The 18255-nt window shown below is 44.2% G+C and overlaps 1 pseudogene; it reads right to left on the reverse strand.

The window, feature by feature from the left end:
- Positions 1-5060: 5060 nt before the first annotated feature.
- Positions 5061-8070, reverse strand: LOC109764492 (myb family transcription factor MPH1-like; annotated as a pseudogene).
- Positions 8071-18255: the final 10185 nt, after the last annotated feature.

The following is an 18255-nucleotide window of genomic DNA, read 5'->3' on the forward strand; positions in this document are numbered from 1 at the left end:
ATTCGACCAGATGAGTTTTCTCCTTATAAGTTAACTCAGAGCCATCGGTGTAGTAGGTTCTGTCTACCATATTCCGCACATTGTTTGAACAATCAAAATAAGCTGTCAACTATTTTGAAACGAACAATATAAATTAGCTAATAACTATGTTTGAGAAACTCACATAGCGGTAGAATTGGAGGCATATCAACAAGGACCCAAATGTCCATATTGTCTTGCTCGATGTCAGGATCACCAAGATCCATGGTGACAAGCATACCCTCATCAAAATCATACATCTTGCAAAATGCTTCCCAATTTTTGCAACCAAAATGGGTTACGCTCTCAGAATTATACAGATTTACTTCAAAATCTATATCATGATGGGTCCTTAGGTGAATTTCTTTGTTTCCATACTTTCATGGTCTTCAAAACCCATCCTCTCCAAGACGTAGCGTCTTGCATGGCATGGGATAAGCTAGCCGAATTGTAAAAGATGAAAAGTACACGTTGAAATAGTTGAAGTCGTGCTTAATTACGAAAAAATAACACTTGTCGTCGTTGCGTACCGTTTCAACATCGAAGGTCTCCTCCAGCTTAATACTGAAGCGCCGATCTTCGTCCAGGTGAGGCCTGTCGCACTGACCTCGGTCATCGTCGCACCAGTCGCACTCCCTCGGGAGACTTTCGTCGTCCGAGTACGACATTTCCGGGACCAAAAGGTCCAGACGAACCGGGACCAGTGGCCCACGTGGCCCGGCCGGCCCCCTAGGCTCACGAACCGGGACTAATGCACCCCATGGGTCCCGGTTCGTGCGGAACCGGGACTAATGGGCTGGCCAGGCCCGAACGAAAGCATTGTTTTCTACTAGTGCAATATAATCTTTAAATCTACATATATTCTAATGCTTATGTCCAATGTATTAAAGTAACTTATAAGTAGCTACATATATTCTATTTATGATGCAAAATCTAATCAGTTTCTTCTTTTAGTAAACATAAAAGATTCATACAATATTGAAAACACTCATGCAGCCTAGCAATTTGGGTCACTATCTCCAGTCCTGGATGCCAAGGAACGTAGAAATAAAAGAGATAGCGAGCGATATGCACGGATGACCCATGAAGAAAAACAAGAAAAGCTGAAAAAGCGACGCCAGGCCTATCAGTGAAACAAAACAATTAAAGATTCAACTTATGTGCAAGAAAAATGCATACAAGGGAGGAAGAAATATGCAAATATGGAGCTAGCACAAAAAACAAAAAAATGCGCAAGAGAAAGGCAAAAATATGCAAATATGAAGCCTGAGCAAAAGAAAGCAAGAATAGCGCAAATTGCAGCTAATCGTGAACTGAAGCATAACACACCATGCAAAGAATCAATTGCGATGGAGAACCTGCCATATGTCGCGACAGAAGAGGAAGTTAGTAAATCTATACGACGAAGACTTCACAAAGTATATATGCATGCAGGGTCCACAAAGTATACGACTTTCTTATGTAATCACTCTCATGTGTTTGTTCTCACTCTTTTCCTTCTTTAGACCCTTCATGTCTAGAAGAAAACTGATCGGTTGCTTCATTTGATTCTGCGTATTATTGAGGTAGGTGTGTAAGCATGGCCCTAAAATTGATTATATCTTCAACGGCAGCCCTAAAAGCATAGCTGGGCTAAGAAACTGCATTCTTTCCTCACTTGAGGCTAAAATACACCTCCAACAGATCATAAGTGATCTGTTGGAGTGTCTCGATGGAAAAATTGCTAAGAAATGCTAATTGCGGCACAACCAGCAGTTCTAAAACAAACACTGCATCAATGCTCGGACGGCAGAACCGCCAAAGCTGACCGCACCCTGGGCTTAGGGTTCTACTGTGCTACGCATTGGGATTCTAGGATTCCACTATTTTATCATAGTACGTTGTTTTGAATTCTCGATAAACCATTTTGATATTATTGTACTGCGCTGGTGTACATTTTCAAGCATTTCACTTACGCAACACGCATGCATTTGTTTCTCTCAAAAAATAACATGCACGCTCTGGCGAGAGTCGACGCACATGCACACATCTATCCTACCATTCCCTATTCTAAAAAAAAACTTTCTTTCGAATGCCTCTCCCTCCCGAGTAAACGCCGTCGTGGGCCACCATTCTCGACTGATGTCGTTCGTCTGCTACGCCGCCCTGTAGCAACGTAAATCGGTCATTTTCTCTTCGGGCGAATCTTCGTGTTGTCTCCTTGGATGCCGGCATGGCTTACTCAGGTGGACTTCCTCGACGCCGTCCACGTGGTTTAGGCCATGCTTATTAGGCTACGAAATATGAATTTTTTCCTCCCGTTGCAACGCACGGGCATTTATGCTAGAATAATTAATGTGTGCATGTGTTGTTTAACCTATACATCCTGATCTAACAATATACAATTACTTTTCCGCCAACTGTATGAGCAACAGTGTAATGTGCACCGGCCGTTCAATGTTAGTGGGAGTTTCGGTCTTCCTATCTTTCTATCTTGGGTAGTGGGGTTAAAATACTTTGCTTTAGGGCATGTACAATGGTGGCAGTGGTATGGTGATGCCCCAAGATCCACATAGGAGCAAGTAGATGAAGCATCAGCTTCATTCACCGTATGGTCCCTCCTATATTCTCTCTCTCGCCATCTTCTTTTCCATCTAAATTCATGGCTGCACATGTTTGCTGTGGTCCTCTGCTACTCTTGCATATGATTTTGCCTCTTTCCTCTTCTTTTCTTCTTCTTTTTGGTTGAAGCACCAGCCTCCTCTGCAAGAGACCGTTTGGCTCTGCAGGCAGCACTCTTTTCGCTCTCTCCCCTTTTCATCCGACGTGGACTGCAGGGCAGCACTCCAGCATGGAGCGTTGGCCATGCTCTTACCAGCCAGGCTGCATCTTGATGAATGGCAGCGGACAGGAACAAGACTTGTTGCTGAGAAAGTGAGACGTGCAGAACTGTTACGATTTTGCAAGCACGCGCAGCTTTTTTTAGAGAAAAGGCCTACGCCCGACTTTATAAATAAAGCCACAAGGCAGAGTCAAAGAACAACACACCGCGAACGAACCGAAGCATCATCGAGTACACCGACACGCGGGTAGGCACGAACGAAAGAACCCGAAAGTATGAGGGATACATGGCACCCTGCCAACACACGGCACACAGGCCGGAGAAAAGATAAACGACATAGCCATCAACTAGTCGACGGAGCTCCAAAACGCCTAGACACCATGATCCTGCCCAGATAGAGACGACGCCGAGGCCCGAACTTTAGATCGATATGAGAAGATTAAGAGCATCCCGTTCCTCCGTCTTATTCAATGATCTCCACTGCTGCAAGAAGGTACATGATTTAAATAAACAGTCAGCAGGTTTAGCAGGAAAAACATGTTCGATCGTAAACTTGTTTCTAGTAGTCCATAACGACCAACAAATGGCACCCAGACCAACCCAGGATGAAAATATACAGAGAGGTATGTGTAAAAAGACAAGTGAGCTGATCCCATGCCTTCCATGTAGATCGGACGCACCACGCAAGCTCGTAGCACGGTATCATGCCATGCACCGTATCACAGGATATTTTCCCAGGTGTGGAGGGTGAGAGAAAATTTCACCGTGGTGTGAGTTAATTGAGAAGTAACTTGAGCAGATCCACACGTAACTTTTTTGAGCTTGATGCAATGTCAAAGAGGCGGTGCCTAGCCTAAGTGCCAAGCTCGCAGCCACATCTTTTGTGTGAGTTTATCTCCGAACTGTGCAGGAAATCATCTCTGCAGGTTCTTTGCTCATTCTCGACGTCGACTTCTCTCACAGCCGAATCCACGGTAGTCCAATCACATCACCTCATACTCGCGATCGCGATGGTCCTAACGTATCTGCGGCACAAACAGATTATCACAATACGACCCAGTAACGGCTCCTGGCCGGGTGAAATGACCAAGCGGCGAGGTCAAGGTTCAGATCAGGGGTGCGGCAGAGCGGCGGGTGGTTGCTGGCTCCTCAATCCGTCGACGGCGCGGCAGTCTCCTTGGTGGCAATGGTCATGCTCGAGCCATGGGATCGCTGCTCGTCATCATGGCCTCCTCCTCCCACCGGCCGATGGACAGCCTACGGTCACCGCCCGCCGCCGTGTGCTAGCTGCTTTTTCTGACGCGTCTTGCTACCAGCGGGACGTGGCCTGTCACCTGTGGCCAGCCGATTCCCTGCAACAACATGCATGGTTAGTTTGCCATGTCTGGATGATTAAAGCTATGTTTCAATGCTAATATTGCTACTAGTAACCAAACAGGTCTGTTTAATTACAGGTGCATGCATGCATCCCCTGGATAGTCAATACATGGCAGCGTGTTTATGCCATGGTGGTAGTTTAGCAGTCTGCTGGTGCGAACTAACAAATTTCTGAACTCCTCAAAATAGTATCCTTTGAGGATTTAAGGCACCTCCAATGCTATCCCCTAAAAGGACACACTATCCGTCCACGGACAGGATACGAGAGTCGGTTATCCAATCATGTACCTTAAATAGACAACAAATTCGGACAACACAGGTAGGCCAGACGGACCTAATGACAAAGCACATGTGTTGTAAGGACATGTGATCCAATTGATAGTGGGTCAAGCGGACCTTCGCATGGTGTCTGGACTCCCGCAAAGTCAGACACCCCCCCCCCCCCCCCCCCCCCCGCGAGAGTTTGCTTCCTCTTTAATTGTTCGTAGTATTAGTTTCTAATGATTGATTTACGTCAAAGTTAATTGATATTTGTCCCTAGCTTTTTTTGATAAACAAAATGTATCGATATAAGAAATATATCAATTACACCCAGCATCAACATGCTGTAAAAGAGCTAGTCGAGACATTAAGGATGTACACATCAAAATTAAGTAGTGAAAACATTTGATTGATCGAAATCATGATGAATCCAGAAGAGTCATGGACGTGGTGTCCATCATGTTTAGCAGGTCAAGGGGGTGGGCGGCGTTGAAGAAGTGCATTTCGAGTGCAAGTATGCTTGTGGCCCTGGATAACCTTTTTTTTTTGCATGGGCGTGTTACGCGCCTAGTTTCCTGTCTTTTTTACTGTTTGTACTCCCTTCGTCCAGGAATCCAGGGTTTCCAAAATAATTAATTGCTAGATTTTAGATGCTATTTAAAGGGAAGGCATAGGTTATTTGTATGCTTCCACAAAATTTGTTGTCCTGTCTCTGATAACCTAGATTGCAATGCACCTCATTAGACGCTCTATGCACCTGGATGGAGGGAGTAGTACATTGTATTTCTACATGGTCATTAATGAAACTAGGGAGAGATCCCCTTCTTCAAAATAAATAATCAATTGCAGCCAAAGAAGAAGCATCTTGGCCTTGGGGTTGGAGAGAGCAAACGTGTGGCAATTCATCAATTCGGCCGAAAAGTTAGCCCGGTAGGTGCCCGTGGTTGCTATGGTAGTTTTTTTTTCCAGCAAAAAAAACTACCATAGCAACAACGTCACAACAAGTATGATGACCTGCCGTAAATCAATACTTCGTTCGTCCCATATTAGTTGTCGCTCAAACGGATGTACCTAGAACTGAAATACATCAATTTCAGCGACTACTAATATGTGATGCAGGGACTAAATATATACAATATGTACAAAAATGCGGCTCTAATATTTACACATGGGGTCATGGATCACACATCAGAGCCGAGAAGATGAGACAGCGATGTCGAGGTTCAAGTCAAGGTTCAGATTGGCGGCGGCCTCGCGGCGACGGTGGCAACCGGCACCTCGACCCCTTGCCAGCGCGGCGGCCTCCTCGGTGGTCATGCTCGAGATGTCAGCGTCGCTGGTCGCCTCTGACTCCCCACACCGGCCGATCGACAACGTTAGGTCACACCCCGCTGCCGGTTGCTGCTTCTTCTGGCGCATCTTGTCGTCGGTGTGACGTGACCAGCCGGTCGCCTGCAACAACGTACATGGTTAATTAGCCATGTCAAGAAAATTTAACATGTTTTTGAGTGCTTGTATAATATTACTAGTAATCAAGCAACTAATATTGCACATCTAGCTAGAAGCTTCATCTTTGTTAGACAACATATATAGCACATGCATGCATGATTGATGGTAAATTGGTAAGTAAGAAAGATATCAATATGAGTAATATTTGCTTCCTCTAGATTGGTTCATATATTATTTTTTACTGGTCTAAGTTCATTCATGCTTGTCTCTAGCCTTTTATTTATAAAAACTATGTTAATAAAAAAAATCAATTACACCCAAACTCTGCATCAACACGGTGTCAAGAGCTAGTCAAGACATCAGATAAGTACACAATCAAATTAACTTGTGAAATGCTTGATTCACTAGTAGTTACTCCAACCTTCTCTGGTGTAATTAGCATGCCGGTGGAGTTCCATGGCAGCCGCTTTCTACTCTCCTCCCAGCTCCTAAAAACCTCTTCTATCGATGGTCTGTACAATGAGCTATAGCTGGCATCATGTTTAATAAACTCAATAATACACACTTATAAACTTCAACTAAGAACCGGATTGATGATCCAATTATGGTAGTACTCACATTTGGCACGGCGGCAACATCGAGTGGTGGCCGCGGCGAAACACGACGTTAGAGGGAGCGTTTATTGTTCTTGTGTTGTTGCCATCGATGCACTGATCTTGGCAACGATTCACTGACGCGTGGGGTGGGTTATTGTTGTTGTTGTTGCTAGAGCTTGACCTGTACATCTGCAAATGGGACCAAGTTTTGAAATAATTAAGAGAAATTAATCAAGAAGTTGGGATGTGGAAACAACTCATACACGTTTAAGAGACCGTGAAAATAATGGTTACGTGCATCAACTGATGGAGAGGCCAGGTATACCTCCTTTGCGGAAAAAAAACATGTGATAGTAAGAAAGTACCTGAAGATGGCTCTTGATGTGAATATGCTGACCCCGTTTGTGCCCATCAGCTGAAGAATTCGCTTTGGTGTTGCCTCTGCGCAGACCAAGGGAGGAGAGAATTGATGTCAGAATACCGGATCATCGACCGGCCGTGAAGAAAAGAACTAAAAATGATAATCTTTGACATGGTTAAGTTGTGCACAATAGCTATATGCAACTTGACTGAAATTGTAATTTGGGTAAGTGGACTTTGTGGGAGGAGGAACAGTTGAAGGAGGAAGAAAGCTGGGGGAAGAAGAAAGAAGGACGCCCAGGCAACTTATCCATAGCCGATCCCTAAGTTGTGACGAGAGCACTTGATGAATGGCAGATAAAGGATGTAGGAGTACGTAACATACAAATTGTAGAGTTCTATATGCAGAAAAGATCGATTAAAATCATGATGAATGGTGTTTATTTTGGCAAAACGGCAGTTCCGCTGTCACCTATTACCAAAGTCAGCCAATATTGAAGGGGACATTAGGGAGAGAAGACAGAGAGATTTAATCGTGCATACATATCACGTGGGGCTTTCTTTGATTCCTTTCTGCCATGAACTTGAACCAAATCTGCGATATTAATATATTCCCCTTGTAAAAAAAATGAACTTGAACCAAATCCGGCCTAATTAACTTACCGCACGACTAAAGCAATTACTACCCTTAAATCGGTCCATACCGTGAAATATCCACAATATTTGAGAGGCCGATCGTTGGCAGTGTAAATCGGTGAAATCCATGCATGCAATGCAACTGTGCAATTAGAGAGAGGGAGAGAGAGAGAGAGAGGCGAGAAGCAAGAACTGACCATCCTGGCCGCCGAGGCAGTCGACGGCCTCGATGAACTGCCGGTGCAGCTCCTCCGTCCACCGCATCCGTGGCTCGTCGGACCGGTTGTACTGCCGGACGCCTCTCCTCTCGAACCCTCTCATATTGTACAGATATGTCTCTCCCTGCTGCTAGAGCTCACCCTTCAACTCGGTCTGATCCTGATTCCCAAGCTTCTGGTACACTGTTACACACACAGCCGATGATGCTTCACCAGAATCAAGTTCCAATATAGTATATGTATAGAGAGAGAGAGAGAGAGAGAGAGAGAGAGAGAGAGAGAGAGAGAGAGAGAGAGAGAGAGGGAGAAAGAGAGAATTTTGGTTTGGCCTAACAATGATGAAGTTGAAGCCCAAGTACAATTTTTGAAGTAGTAGTACAACCGTACTTATATAGGGCCGATATATGGAATGTGTGGATCAAAGAAAGAGAGAGATGGCTGACTTTCCTGACCTAGTCTAGTCAAACATCCATTGCTCAATTAAGTTGCTACCTCTCAGAAAGGTTGCAACCTAGCGAACACAGGCCTGGAAGAATTAATAGGAACAAGCCCAAATTGGAGAAAAAGTGGCCTGTCCATGTCATCTTTGGATCGGAGTAGGCTAGTAGATTCGGTGAACCTACCTTGTTCAGCAACGGATGAACTCGAGCCGGAGGCCATCGTGGTGCTGGGGCACACGGCGATGGCGGAGAGTGGGCGAGGTGGAGGTGGAGCTTCCCGTGAGCACCGCGCTAACCCTAGATCGGTAGGGATGTAGGTGGGGTTTGTGGCAGCGATTAACCTCGTGAGTCGTGCCCCGGCCCCCACCTCTGTTTATATAGCGCGGGTCACAGGGGCCCACCAACCATGGTTTGGTTGGGCGCCCCCGATCAGGGCGCGAGTCAGGGGCCCGTTCGACCCGTTGGGTTCGAACGGGAAAGAGATCAACCTAACATTCTCCCCCTTGATCTCAACTTTACTTTTAACTTTATACTTTCTAGTTTATCTGTTTCATCACATATTGGTACATAGAGCATGTTTCATCGTCACGGCTTAATTGCCGTTAGAATCATACAGCTACAACATACTTTATGTTCAGAAACAAATTCTGTTCCTTTTGGGCCTATCCAGGAATCATAAGGCTTTCCCTTAAACCCATGCCGGCTAAGTGTTCCTTGAACACATTGGGTGGTAAGCCTTTCGTTAGCGGATCCGCAAGCATATCCTTTGTCCTTATATGCTCGAGACTTATAGTTTGATCCTGGATTTTATCTTTCACAACATAATACCTTATCTCTATTGTTTTGGCAGCATTACTCGACTTGTTGTTGTGAGCATAGAATACTGCGGGCTGGTTATCACAATACATCTTTAGTGGTTTGTGAATGCAATCTACCACTTTCAAGTCGGGCACAAATTTCTTTAGCCATATCGCCTGCCCCGTGGCTTCGAAGCATGCTATGAATTCTGCATACATCGTGGATGATGCAACTATCGACTGTTTGGAGCTTTTCCACGAAATAGCTCCCCCAGCGAGGGTGAATATGTATCCTGACGTGGATTTTCTATCATCTCTGTCCCCTGCAAAATCTGCGTCTGAATACCCTTTTATCTCTAGGGAATCACTTCTCCTGTATATTAGCATGTAATCCTTCGTGCCTTGCGCATAATGCAATGCTTTCTTTACCATCTTCCAGTGCTCTAGGCCTGGATTCTCTTGATATCTACCGAGTACCCCGGTGATAAAAGCTAAGTCAGGGCGAGTGCACACTTGTGCATACTGTAAGCTGCCAACTGCCGAAGCATATGGTACTGCTTTCATTTGATCAATCTCATATTGGTTCTTGGGACATTGGAATTTCCCAAAACTATCGCCCTTGACTATTGGAGCAGGTGTGGCTTTACTCGCATGCATATTATACTTTTTAAGAACCTTTTCTAAATATGCTTTCTGAGATAGTCCTAAGACTCCATTGTTCCTATCTCGGTGAATTTCTATACCCAAAACGTATGATGCTTCACCAAGATCTGTTATGTCAAAATTTGAGGATAAGTATTTCTTTGTTTCTTGTAGTAGACTAACATCACTACTAGCAAGCAGGATATCATCCACATACAAGATTAGGAAAATATATTTCCCATTTTTAAACATTGCATAAATGCAATTATCCTCAATATTTTCTTTAAATCCAAAACTTTTAATCGTTTGATTAAACTTTAGATGCCACTGCCGAGAGGCTTGTCTTAATCCATAAATGGATTTCTTCAGGCGGCATCCCATATTTTCCTTGCCTTCCATGATAAAACCCTTGGGTTGTTTCATGTAGACCTTTTCTTTTAAATCACCATTCAGAAATGCCGTCTTAACATCCATTTGATGTAACTCTAAATCAAAATGAGCAACTAATGCCATTATGATTCTGAAGGAATCCTTACATGAGACTGGAGAAAATGTCTCATTGTAATCTATCCCTTCTCTTTGTGTAAATCCTTTTGCCACGAGTCGTGCTTTATACTTTTCTATATTCCCTTTAGAGTCATACTTAATTTTGTAGACCCATTTACAGCCTACTGTTTTGGCTCCTTTGGGAATTTCCTCTAAGTACCAAACATCTTTGGAACTCATTGATTTCATCTCGTCTTCCATTGCCTTCATCCACTTCGATGAATGAGGGCTTCTCATGGCTTCTTCATACGAGGTGGGATCTTTTTCCATATGAACCATTTCTGTGTTATAAACTTTAAAGTCAGTAGAAATAGCTGACTTTCTTGGTCTTGTAGACCTTCTAAGGGCCTCAGTTTCTGGCACATTTTGTGCCTCAACTTTTATGCTCAACAACGGGTTCAGTCGGCTCCTGACGGACAGGTTCCGGGTCTTCCCCCATAGCTGTCATGGGTGGAGTTGCAACTGGTAGTGAGAAAAATGGCTCCTGAATCATCGGATTAGGTGCATGCACCCTCTTCTCCTCAAGATCAATTTTCCGAGCTACCAAGCTCCCCCTCATCATTTCGTCCTCTAAGAAGACTGCATGTCTCGTTTCTACAAACTTTGTATATCTGTCAGGGCAGTAGAAACGAAAACCTTTTGATCTGTCTGGATAGCCAATGAAGTGGCAACTTACTGTTTTGGGATCTAACTTTGCAATGTTTGGATTAAACATTTTAGCCTCAGCAGGGCACCCCCACACCCTGAAGTGTTGTAGGGAGGGCATCCTTCCTGTCCATAGCTCGTACGGTGTTTTGGGCACCGACTTGCTTGGTATTCTATTGAGAATGTGAATGGCGGTTTTAAGCGCCTCCATCCATAATCCCAATGGCAAGTTGGAATAACTCATCATGCTGCGTACCATATCCATAAGGGTACGGTTGCGCCTTTCAGCTACTCCATTTTGCTGAGGCTCGCCCGGCATTGAATACTGGGCTACTATGCCAGTCTCCTGCAAGAACTTCACAAAAGGTCCAGGGACTTGGCCATATGGAGTGTGTCGACCGTAGTACTCTCCCCCACGGTCGGACCTTACTATCTTTATTCTTTTATCGTGCTGATTTTCAACTTCAGCTTTGAATATTTTAAATTTATCCAACGCTTCCGATCTTTCTTTTATTGGATAAATATAACCATAGAGAGAGTAATCATCTGTGAATGTTATGAACGAGTCATATCCATCCACACTTTTCACCGGAAATGGTCCACAAATATCAGTGTGAATGATTTCTAGTGTGCCTGTGCTATGGATTGCACCTTTTTTGATTTGTTTTACGTACTTTCCTTTAACGCAATCTATGCATTGTTCTAAGTCTGAAAATTCTAACGGAGGAAGAATTTCACTTTTGACTAATCTTTCTATTCTCCCCTTCGAAATATGGCCCAAGCGACAGTGCCATAATTTCGATGAGTCAAATGTTCTTTTCCTTTTCTTTTGTTCTTTATTCGACGCGGAAACATGTTCTTTCACATTGCAAACGGAATGAACTTTTTCACGAAGTGATAACAAATAAAGCTCATCATGTAGTAAAGCATCATCCACATAAGCATTATTTAACCAAATGGCACACTTGCCATGTCCAAAATAACATTCATAATTATCTTTGTCCAAACAAGAAACACTTATTAAGTTTCTATGACATGATGGAACAAATAAAACATCTCTAAGTAGAAGATTGAATCCATCAGGTAACTCCAAGGAGATATCACCGACAGCTTCAACTTCTGCTTCAACTCCGTTCGCCACTTTAATGCGTCTTTCGCTTCTTAGCGTAGTCTGCGTCGAATGGAATCCCTGTAAAGAATTTGCAACATGAACAGTTGCTCCTGAGTCAATCCACCAAGTGGATTTTGAAAACTGTGCATGCAGGGATTCATTTACAAATGAAACTATATTGTTACCTCTTTTTGCCATGATCGACTTTAGCCAAACAGGACAGTCTTTCTTGTAATGCCCGGTCTTCTTACAGTGGAGACAAGTGTCTTTGTCCACTGAGAAAGGCTGTTGCTAACGCTGATGCTGATAGGAAGCTTTTCCTTGTGGCTTTGAAGGAGAACTTTTGTTGTTTTGATTATAATTCTTTCTCTTGTGACCCTGCACGTAGTTGAGTGTACCACCATGTGAGGCTTTGAGTCTCTCCTCTTCTTGGACACACATTGCTATTGTCTTTTCAACGTCCCATGTTCCAGGTGACATGTTGTAGTTCACAACAAAAGCTTCAAACTCCTTCGGCAGTGAAGCCATGACAAGGTGGACCAGGAGCGCTGGTTTGATCTCCAGATCCGCGTCCATGGGCTTGAGCTTTGCTGCCATATTGCTCATCCTGAGGATGTGCTCTCTTATGCCGTGACTACCACCTGTGTAGCGTTCTGTCACCAGTTGCTCTAACACCTGGGTGGCATATATCTTTGAATAGCCAGTGAACTAGCTCTTTATCTTTGAGAGCAACTCCCCTGCGGAAGTGCACTCTGCAATGGAGCCCACAATGGCGCTCTCAATTGTGTTCTTTATAAAGGCCATGCATTTTTTGTTTGCATTGACCCACTTTTGATTATCTATGAGGTAGGACTGCTCCAAAGGAGCATAGCCCCCTTTCTTTTTAGCCCATGCAGCATCATCATCAGTGGCCTCTCTTACTGGCTCTGTGGGTCTGACCGGCTGTGGTTTCTCCACAACCCAATCAAGATCAGCACAAACAAACGCCAGTTCAACTTTCTTCCTCCACTCAGTGTGGCTGTCACCTCTGAGTGTCGGAACTTCTTATAGGCAACTCATCAAGTGAAAGCCTCCTGAAATCACAATTTAAGTGACATCAATAGAACAATCATGTGTATTAATCTAACGTTGGTCAAATTAAACATATAATTGTCTATGCAATTAAATCTATATTACCGTTGGGCAAAAATTAGAAATAAACGCACCTTTAAATTTCAATAATAAAACATGATCATGTTATTAACAACGTTGGTCATAAAAATAACATAATCATATTCATTTTAATAATCACTTTAACATGCTCTTAAAAACTTAATACTATGTAAACTTTTATTTTCTTTGTAAAAGAGCACTATTAATTATTTACGCAGCGGAAAAACATGAATAAAAAAAATTCATGAACTTTTTACTTTTACTTTTTAGAGTCAATTTCTGTTAGCTTTTCTATTTTCTAAACAAAAAATTTCGTCGGAAATTTTTTTGCATAGAAAAGAATAAACTGTGTGACTTTTGCCCGAAAAAGTAAACTGAACAGAACTGTTGTGCAGTCCAGCCTCGGCCCAGCGCCCGCGGCTGGGGCCTCGGCCTGGGCCGCTGGCCTCAGCTGGCCCAGAAGCTCGCGAGCACCAGCAGCGCGTACGGGGAGCCGACCTCTTCCCTTTCGACCCAGCGGCCTAGCTGGCCCGCTTCTGCCCTAGGGTTTCAATCGGCAGCGTCGGTTTTGATCGGACGGTCAAGCGGGCCTTGCGCCCGAACAAAACCTGCCCACCGCGCCGTTCGGGACGAAACCTAATCCGTTCGCCCGATTCTTTCCCCCTCGTCTCTCGTCGCGCCGCTCGCCTCTGTCCCGCACGGGACTTCGCCGGCCGCACGGAAAAACCACGCCGGCCGCCGGCGACCGCGTCGGGCCACCGCGCCACGCGAGCCGCTCTGGCCTCCTTTCCCCCTTTCCTCCCTTTACCCCCTCCTTCTCTGTGACAGAGAGAGCGAGAGAGAAACGCGGCCAAGTTGTGTAGCGGGGTTGGGGCTCCGCCGGCCGCCAGCGACGGCGTGAAGCCACCGCACCGCGCGAGCCGCGCGCGAGCCCTCTTCTCTTTCCCCCCACTGTCCTTTTCCACTGCCCGCTCCTCCTCGCAGTAAACGACGACGGCGGAGCTTCGAGCGGCGGTGCCATTGCCATTCCCTTCGCCGACTGCGCGTTCCCCTCTGTGGTGAGCGCGCCGCCGTCGAACGGATCGGCCGCGGTACACTTTGCCCCTTGCGGGGTTGTTCTTCGTCCGAACGGCTCGGCTTGCCGATGCCCGTTCGGATCGAGAGGAACTAGCGCGGCCGGTGTGGCGACGCACTTTGCCGGCGAGCCCGAGGGCCTCTTCCGGTGATCTTTGTGCTGTTCTTTTTGTTTGATTTTCTCTGCCCTGATAGGGTTCTTTGGGGAGGGAAAAACTATTGCTTTGATTTCTTTCTACCGAAAACAACTAGCCCGATCTGGATGATACCATTGATAGATCTTTGGATCGGAGTAGGCTAGTAGATCCGGTGAACCTACCTTGTCCAGCAGCGGATGAACTCGAGCCGGAGGCCATCGTGGTGCTGGGGCACACGGCGATGGCGGAGAGTGGGCGAGGTGGAGGTGGAGCTTCCCCTGAGCACCGCGCTAACCCTAGATCGGTAGGGATGTAGGTGGGGTTTGTGACAGCGATTAACCTCATGAGTCGTGCCCCGGCCCCCACCTCTGTTTATATAGCGCGGGTCACAGGGGCCCACCAACCATGGTTTGGTTGGACGCCCCCGATCAGGGCGCGAGTCAGGGGCCCGTTCGACCCGTTGGGTTCGAACGGGAGAGAGATCAACCTAACACACGACACAGCCAACTAGTAGTACAATTATTTGTCTCAAAAAAAAGTAGTACAATTATTTCACATATATACTAATAAGGCATAATGGTATTTATCACATATATATGCGTCGACCCGTCGAGCTCACGCCATTAATGGATTTGTCTGGGTCTCTTCCCTGCATAGTGACAGGTATGTGTATGAACAGTTCAACCGGTTGACAAAATAAAAAAAGTTGTCCAGTTCATATGTGAAATTTATGCTTTTTCAATGTCTCGGCATTCATCTAAAAAACGTCTCGGCATTTATTTTCTGTCACTCTCGGTGTCGCTAGGTTTGACAAACTTAATCAAGAAAACTATAGTATATACCGATGTATGTATGAACTACGCTCGTTGAGACGTTGATACATACATATGTGGAGTGTACTGCGTACGTAGACTTGATAAATTCAGTCAGCTGTTGGATATCAGGCTGGCCAGCTGAAATGTTTAAAGTCAATTCAACTCTCTGCCATATGCCATGGCATGCATGGATTTCTCCAGGGCAATGGGAAACCAAACGCATGTAGTGAATGTGAATACATATATACATATATGGCCATAGACCCATAGATGGCCATAGGCCCACAGATGGAATAATATCGTGTGTGAAAACATGTGGAAATGGATATAATCGTTTAAAAATATCTATTTCAAGAAGTTTATAGAGTTCAAGTTGCTACTCAATTTGTTGCGTTTTGTTGATTGGAGAAAGATGGCTAGCTAGATATTGAATTTTAACTTTTGACGAATTATTTATATGAGGCACATATAGATATGAATTGGCAAATTAAGTCGCATAATTATGTCATTCCAATAGTTCCAACGATTTCTCAAAATAAAAGCCCCAAGGATATAATTGATCAGGTAAAAAAAGGATCAGATCGATGTCAAGTTCTCCTCTTCCCATGGGAGTTTATCGACCAACAGTTTATATATACGTGGCTGCTCTTGGAACCTTGCAGGCAGGATAAAACGCCATGAAGTCAATGTAGCAATTTGTGATTACCTATCACATTACTGCACCTAGCAATCTAGTGACGTCACTATCAAAGAAAATGAAGCATTCTCTACATATGGGAAATGAATTGTGGACTTTGGGACCACATTCTTAAGGCGGGAAAAAGGAGAAAAAATGTTCCATCTGTCCATATCTCAATCAACGAATCCAGATTCGTGGATGCATTCCCGATCAGTTTAGATTATAGATAGGGGCAGTGACACGCCCTTTTGAAATTCTTTCCCAAGCTAGCTATAGATGTACCTAGCATGCTAGGGGTAGTTTTACACATCAAAATTAATTAATCTGTGAGAACATGTGAAAGCGCCCCTTTTTTGCCTACTCGGTCGGTAGGATCCAGAACTCTAGGTGAAACTAAAATGTAAAAAAACAAAGTACATATAAGTTCTGAAGAATTCTGCAAGATCCATACATTTATATATACAACAGTTTATCTCATAAGATACACGTCTATGCATATTATGGGATGACTTATATAATTTTAAAGTGTTGGTTACAAAATATAACAACTTGCACTCGGTAGAATAATCAAGTTTGTGTTACTTTTCAATGTTGATTATGTCTTTCTCTCTTGAATAAGAATTAAATATGATAATTTTACACATTAAACACATAGAGAAAAGTCTATTTTGAACACTGAATTGTTGTGCTTGGTATACTTGAACCCTGAACTTTGAAATTGACTCAATTAAACTTTGATCTTTCTAAACCTGTTAAAATGAACCCTAGTTCTGTATCAAAAATAAATTTGTATTTCAAGACTTTCAAAAATACAACAAACTTTATGGATATAAGGATTGTTGTGAAATGATAGTCACCAAAAATAATTAGAAGATACAACTATTTGAGTCACATGAAAAATGACAGGAGACATTCATTTTATCTTTTGTGTTTCTAGTATATATGGAACAAATATGAACCCTAGTTCTGTATCAAAAATTAAATTGGCTGATGTTTTCTCCATGTTCTTACTTTGTAGCATTCTCCACACATGTGAATCATTTCATATGTTGTGAGGACTTAGAATATGAAAAACCTCAAATCAATTATTTGGGGGTAGTTTTGTGAAGGAAATATGCCCTAGAGGCAATAATAAAGTTATTATGTATTTCCTTATATAATGATAAATGTTTATTATTCATGCTAGAATTGTATTAACTGGAAACATGATACATGTGTGAATACATAGACAAACAGAGTGTCACTAGTATGCCTCTACTTGACTAGCTCGTTAATCAAAGATGGTTATGTTTCCTGGCCATAGACATGAGTTGTCATTTGATTAACGGGATCACATCATTAGGAGAATGATGTGATTGACTTGGCCCATTCCGTTAGCTTAGCACTTGATCGTTTAGTATGTTGATATTGCTTTCTTCATGACTTATACATGTTCCTATGAGTATGAGATTATGCAACTCCCGTTTACCGGAGGAACACTTTGTGTGCTACCAAACGTCACAACGTAACTGGGTGATTATAAAGGTGCTCTACAGGTGTCTCCGAAGGTACTTGTTGGGTTGGCGTATTTCAAGATTAGGATTTGTCACTCCGATTGTCGAAGAGGTATCTCTGGGCCCACTCGGTAATGCACATCACTATAAGCCTTGCAAGCAGTGTAACTAATGAGTTAGTTGCGAGATGATGTATTACGGAACGAGTAAAGAGACTTGCCGGTAACGAGATTGAACTAGGTATTGAGATACCGACGATCGAATCTCGGGCAAGTAACATACCGATGACAAAGGGAACAACGTATGTTGTTATGCGGTTTGACCAATAAAGATCTTCGTAGAATATGTAGGAGCCAATGTGAGCATCCAGGTTCCGCTATTGGTTATTGACCGGAGACGTGTCTCGGTCATGTCTACAATGTTCTCGAACCCGTTGGGTCCGCACGCTTAAAGTTTCGGTGACGATTGTATTATGAGTTTTTGTGTTTTGATGTACCGAAGGTTGTTCGGAGTCCCGGATGTGATCACGGACATGACGAGGAGTCTCGAAATGGTCGAGACGTAAAGATCGATATATTGGACGACTATGTTCGGACACCGGAATGGTTTCGGGGAGTTTTGGACATATACCGGAGTACCGGGGGGTTACCGGAACCCCCCGGGGAGTTTAATTGGCCAAGATGGGCCTTAGTGGAGAATAGGAGAGGCGGCTAGGGCTGGCCGCGCGCCCCCTCCCCCTCTAGTCCGAATTGGACAAGGAGGGGGGGGGCGGCGCCCCCTTTCCTTCCCCCTCTCTCCTTCCCTTCCTTTCCCCCTCCTACTCCAACTAGGAAAAGAGGGAGTCCTACTCCCGGTGGGAGTAGGACTCCTCCCTGGCGCGCCCTCCCCTGGCCGGCCACCTCCTCCCCCCTAGTCCTTTATATACGGGGGCAGGGGGGCACCTCTAGACACAACAATTAATCTTTTGATCTCTTAGCCGTGTGCGGTG

Source organism: Aegilops tauschii, chromosome 7 (assembly GCF_002575655.3).
Source record: "Aegilops tauschii subsp. strangulata cultivar AL8/78 chromosome 7, Aet v6.0, whole genome shotgun sequence".
In the NCBI taxonomy this organism is placed as follows: Eukaryota; Viridiplantae; Streptophyta; class Magnoliopsida; order Poales; family Poaceae; genus Aegilops; species Aegilops tauschii.